The following is a 6,275-nucleotide window of genomic DNA, read 5'->3' as shown; positions in this document are numbered from 1 at the left end:
GGACTACCAACACTGACTGACATTATTTAAAGTGTATCTATACCCAAAACTTACATGATTTTTTTGTTTGGATAAACTGGGGAAGGATTAGATCTCCTGTCAGGTTTTACTGCATTCTGAGAGATTCCTTCACTTCCTGTTTGGTTGTCCCCAGGGCAGAAAGTGATATCTCCCTAGTGGAACCCCGGGCAGCAGTAAAACCTGACAGGGGTTGTAACATTTTCATAATTTAACCAAAACTAGAAACAAAAAAAAACATTTGGGTCCCAATGACCACCAGTGCAAGGGTGCCCTTCTCCCAATGACCACCAGAGCAAGGGTGCCCTTCTCCCAATGACCACCAGAGCAAGGGTGCCCTTCTCCCAATGACCACCAGAGCAAGGGTGCCCTTCTCCCAATGACCACCAGTGCAAGGGTGCCTTTCTCCCAATGACCACCAATGCAAGGGTGCCCTTCTCCCAATGACCACAAATGCAAGGGTGCCCTTCTCCCAATGAACACCAGTGCAAGGGTACCCTTCTCCCAATGACCACCAGTGAAAGGGTGCCCTTCTCCCAATGACCACCAGTGTAACGGTGCCCTTCTCCCAATGACCACCAGTGAAAGGGTGCCCTTCTCCCACTGACCACCATTGAACTGTTATCCAGTATAAGGGGGCACTTCTTCCTCCGATCACCAGAGTAAGGTGGTCCTCCCACTGGCCACCAATGTAAGGAGGCACCTTTCCACTGTCAGTCATCATTCCCCCACACCACACAAACAATACTATATTTTACTGTCTGCACTGTTCTACCCATTATTGCAATGTTGTTCATGTCAATGTTACATTAAAACAACTACTGGGAACAACTCCTCATACAGAGTGGTTGTCAGATATGCTAAGTGCATGATAATGTCCTGTCAGCTCGAAATCTTTGCTCTCGATCATTTATTTCAGGGTCCCTCCCTGTTGGAAAAGCTGGCTCCTCCATAGGGCAGGACGCTGGCACTTCTAGTTCACTAACACCTTCCTAGATGACAAGACGTCCTAGTCACGTGATACGAGCCACAAGTCAGCGGTGACCACTCCTCGAGGGGCACACCAGGATAAGTCACATGACAAAGGACGGCCGCCTGTGATCTCTGCTTTTCCCCTACAAACCCCCTGAGCACTTACCGGGGTGGAGAATGAACGGCTCACACGTGCACCAAGCTGCCTGCTGCCCTCCTTCCCATGGCACGGTCACCAGGCGCTGCTCCCCGTCGTTCTTCACATAGGACACCGGTTGCTTAATAGGTGTAAAAAAAAAAAAAGTTTTCCTCCCAGAAATGACGTCTCCGCTGACTTCCCCACCCCAACCTGGAACAGGCTTCAGGCACAACAAAGGAGCTGCTGCCAGGCTTTGTGTATTGCTCTACAGGAGCTTTTATTGACTTTGTATTGTTTATATATGGCGAGGTTCCCCCTGTGTGTGAGCTCCTGGCTCTGCCAGTGTGTAAAGTCCTGGCCGGACGGATTGAAGCGGGGTTAGGAAGACACGGGAGAAAGAGAAAAAAGGACCACCGCACTCCGCTGGGGGCTCCCCCAATCCGTATCTACATTACAGCGGTCAGGGCTTACCATATATATACGTCTGCTGGAGCACTCGAGGAGGAGCCTGGGCTCATCATCACTGCCTGCGCCGGGAGTGCGCCTCTACTGGAGTAATTACACACTGCACTCCCACTGATCACACTTCTGTACACAGTACGGAGACAGGAAGGAGCGGGTTGTGACAGCTGTGCTCCACCTTGGATAATACTGTGGATACATACAAGTGTGCAATATGAGCAATCTACAGGAAAGGCTGGGAGTGCAACATTGTCACCTGCTGTGTCAGTCTTTTTACACAATATAAAGATGATATAACTTTCCTCACAGCTGTCATTCACTTCACTCTGTCCCACATTTGGAACCAAATCCCTCTGTCCCACATTTGGAACCGAATCCCTTTGTACCACATTTGGAACCAAATTGCTCTGTCCCTCATTTGGAACCAAATCCCTCTGTCCCTCATTTGGAACAAGTTTACCATGTCCCACATTTGGAACCAAATTTCTCTGTCCATCATATTGAACCTAATAATTCTGCCCATTATTTGGAACCAAATTCCTCTGTCCCTCATTTGGAACCAAATCCCTTTGTCCCACGTTTGGAACCAAATCCCTTTGTCCCACGTTTGGAACCAAATTCCTCTGTCCCTCATTTGGAACCAAATCCCTTTGTCCCACGTTTGGAACCAAATGAATCCTCTGCCAGTTATTGTACTGTGGCAGCCAGCTGTCAGATTGCCAGAAAACTGACTGCGTCTAATTGGCTTATGGTTTCCATACACTGCACTTATGATGGCCCAAAACATGAAACCCCTTTATGCCTTTATGGAATAAATGACTATAATATTGGGTTATATTTGCACAACGCCCGTTCTGAATGTGCATCTGACTGATGGGGCTTAGGCCTCATTCACACACAACGCAAGAACAAAATTGTATATTGCGTATATGCGCGTATGTACACGCGTGTATGTGCGTGCACTATATGCAATCCTGAATGCATCATTCGTAATAAAAATTTAATGAACTGTACGTGCGTATACACACGCAAACACGCGTAAATACGCAGAAATACGCTACCCGGACGCATCTCGGGTCCATTCTGTTTTTGCGCATTTTTACGCTACGCAAATATACGGCTCCATACGCAGCTATGTGTATGGAGCTATTTATTTGCATATGGTACAATACGCGCATGCGCAGGTATATGCGCGGCAGTGTGAATGAGGCCTTAAAGGAATGATTTTCATGACTCCGCCCACTGTCCCGAAATGTGTCATGATCCTCTTATTATTGAGATATGTGATAGAATGAGCAGAAACAGAAATCACCAGCACTCAGCAATATCATGAAACATGTCAATTTACTTGGACAAAACGTCACAGTAATAAAAGCCAACGTTTTGGGACCACACAGGGTCCCTTCCTCAGGGCAGAAAAACGTCTCGTTTTAGACCTTTTTGTGCTTGTAGTTTTATTTGAAATCACTGATTTTGAATGGCATTCTAGCACACTCTGATGAACATGTGTTGAAGCCCATCACCATGCGCGGTAAGGGTTTTTTCGTGCACTTCATCAGAAAAAAATGCTGCATTTCTTTGTCCATTCCTCTGCCTTGGCAGCCGATTTAAAATGAATGGCCCACCTTAATGCAATGCATGTTAACGCATCACACAAATGTGAATGGGCCGGACCTGGTGCGGATCTGCATGCAGTGCGTTTTTGACACGTTTATACCGCGGTCTGGACGCTGGCAGTTCTTTTTTTTTTTAAGTTGGGAGGCTGTCAGTATGCAGATTCTACCTCTAAGGCAGGGGTAGCCAAACTCCGGCCCTCCAGCTGTGGTGAAACTACAAATCCCATGATGCATCTCTCTCCGGGAGTCATGTCTGTGGCTGTGAGGATCTTGCAATGCCTCATGGGATTTGTAGTTCCACCACAGCTGGAGGGCCGGAGTTTGGCCACCCCCCTGCTCTAAGGTCACCTCCGCCCTCTCGTAACAACCACTTCCCTTTGTGTATGTAAAGCTGGTGATCAGACATGTATCACATGTTTGCAGGCATGGTGTTGGTGCTGGCTATCTCTCCAGTTTCTTTTTTTTTTTATGCACATTTTTGAAATGTGGATGATGATGTTCGTATAGCATTGGCGCACACTCCATTAATCCAACAAATCTTTCTATGTCCAGGACCATGTTGTTCATGCCTACTGGTTTTCCCTCTACTGCTCCACCACAACCATGAAGTCCAACGATGATGACATCCTGAAAAGTGTAGCAAGAATTTTTTTTTTGCTTAGCTGCAGTGCGGTCCATTTTCGTTGCGTCCCTGCGTTTCCGGACCGGACCAAATGTGACATGCAGTATTTTTTCTGTCGTGACCTGAACGGACTGCGCACGTGAGAACTGTAGCCCATAAAACACATAGGGATACACTGGGATGCATTTTTAGTGCAGGAGCGCACGGATCTGGTCAGGACAGAATCCGGCCGTCGTGTGAACAAGCCCTGAAAGGCTAAGGGCCCTGAATTGAACTCTAACATATTCATGTGCCTAAAAAAAAAAAAAAAGGTACTGCGGGGGACATCTTCAAAAAGAAGATAAGTATTGCCACCTAAGCTGCTTTTTTCCTTTTCTGGCGGACAATAAATGTAGAAAAAAAAAAGTAACCACGAATTAGGCTGTAACTTCACTTTTTCAAAAAAATAAATAAATGGCTTTAAGGGGAACCTGTGCACAGATCATACAAACTAAAGTACCTATAAATTCCCGAAGAAGCAGTAAAATCCCTTTAAAACAATCCCTTAGTCACCTCTATATCTACACGCATCCATTTTCAAAGGTCACAACACAGGCATTGAAGCCTTAGCTTGTTTCTGTGAGAGCAGAATCTTGGCAGCCTGCCAACCATCTAATGTAACAACCAGCAGGTGTTTCTAAGCTGTTAGAAACCATCTAAAACCAACTTTAGAGTTGTATAAGGTCTCGGGATCCGGGACACTTGGCAACTATGTATGCAGCTGCAGCCCTATATTCTGCACAGATTCAGACCCTGCCTGCCTGTCAAGTGCCTCAAATGAGACGTATTCTCTGCAGTAGGAGTTTCACTTGTGACTTGTTTGACCAAATAAGTATTTTTTTTCCTACTTAAGAAAACTGGAATTTGATTTTAACATGTCAGGCTGCTCTCGAAAGCCTGAAACATTAAGAGCTAGTTCATTCAGGCATTTGGTGTCAGAGCTTATCAAAAGGCCCCATGCATCTATCATGCCTTGACACACATTCTTCATGCATTCAGCAAGCCCCTGACAGGCCTTTTTGATACCCAGTAACAACTCGCTGTGTATCCTCCAGAATGATAACAAATCAACAATGAAGGCTGCCATTGCTAAACACTTTTTGAGAGCACTAGTACCTCAGCTGTCACACTGATGCTTTGTTTTTAACCACTTGCTGACCAGGTGTTTACACCCCCTTCCTGGCCAGGCCATTTTTCAGTGTTCAGCGCTGCAGTACTTTGACGTTTATTCAGTCATGCAACGCTGTACTGAAATTAATGTTGTGACATTTTTTGGGGACAGAGAGCTTTCTTTTGGTGGTATTTTATCACTGTTGGTGTTTTAATTTTTTACTATATTAAAGGGGTCGGGCCTATGGGGTCGGGGCTTTTCCCCATAAGGGTAACGGGAGGACACAAACTAGCGTCCTCGCGTCACCAAAGCTCAGTAAACAGCGAGCTGCAGCTCGCGGTATACTGAGACGCCGCAGCCAGGGTGGATGCCGGCATTACTGTCTGGATCCACCCAGCTGCGTGAGTGACAGCTGGCTCTGCCTATCTATAGGCAGAGCCAGCTGTACCCGCCCCCTCCCCCGTCCGTTCCGCCAGTCAGCGCTGGAGAATCGGACAGGGGAGGGGGGAATCCCTGCAGGGAGCCGTGAGTGACAGTCACAGCTCTCTGCAGGGACAGGATCGAGAAGTGAGCGACGTTATGTGTTCGCTCAATTCCCGATCTATTGAGCCGACCTGTGACAGTTTCATTGTCACAGGTCGGCTAGAACTATGAGGCTAAGTGATTTTCACTCGCCTCATAGTTCTCCTTTCATAGTTCTCCTTTAAGGTACCATACTCTTTAAATTCTGGCCTGTGTGAATGGACCTTAAAATTGTACTACATATGTAATAATAAATTGTAGTCAATTAAGGACCACAATGAAGACTGACCTATGCCCATCTGTGGAGTAGACTGCATCTGTGATCTAACTGTATCGTGTTGTACCTTTTAAAAACATGTATGATGTGTTTTGGCTGCATGTTGGTGCTATCACTGCTATATGTGTGACACCTCTAAAGAAAGTCCAAATGGGGGCAAAGACAGCAAAATAGTTGACAGTGGTTTTAACCCTTCCCTGTGCAATCCAACATTTACAAAATGTTTGGCTGGAATTGAGCTTAAAATATAAAACAAGATACTGTATATACTCGAGTATAAGCCGAGTTTTTCAGCACATTTTTTGTGCTGAAAAATGCACCCCTCGGCTTATACTCGAGTCAGCGTCTCGAGAATTGAGGAAAGTGAGTACGCTGGTCAGGTTCTAAGGCATCCAGGTTGTTGTATCTGTCAGGAGGTGTTATTGTTATGGACTGTGCTGTAAATTCATCATCAAAGTATCTCGTGTCAATTTCTGAGGTCTGAAAGCTCTATGTAT

The 6,275-nt window shown here is 46.1% G+C and overlaps 1 protein-coding gene across 2 annotated transcripts in view; it reads right to left on the bottom strand.

Annotated features, from left to right (window-relative positions):
* Positions 1-5,980, bottom strand: part of TMEM2 (transmembrane protein 2) — an 88,552-nt gene extending 82,572 nt beyond the window's left edge. For both annotated transcript variants that reach the window (XM_018562273.1, XM_018562275.1), the window contains exons 1-2: positions 5,970-5,980; positions 1,157-1,465 (exon numbers count right to left, since the gene is read on the bottom strand). The gene's annotated coding sequence lies outside the window, so the exon portion shown is untranslated. The remainder of the gene's footprint in view (positions 1-1,156; positions 1,466-5,969) is intronic.
* Positions 5,981-6,275: the final 295 nt, after the last annotated feature.

This window comes from Nanorana parkeri, unplaced genomic scaffold (assembly GCF_000935625.1).
Source record: "Nanorana parkeri isolate BGI_ZX_2015 unplaced genomic scaffold, ASM93562v1 scaffold569, whole genome shotgun sequence".
In the NCBI taxonomy this organism is placed as follows: domain Eukaryota; kingdom Metazoa; phylum Chordata; class Amphibia; order Anura; family Dicroglossidae; genus Nanorana; species Nanorana parkeri.
Note: the sequence above shows the minus strand (reverse complement) of the source record. Positions and strands in the feature narration are given on the sequence as shown.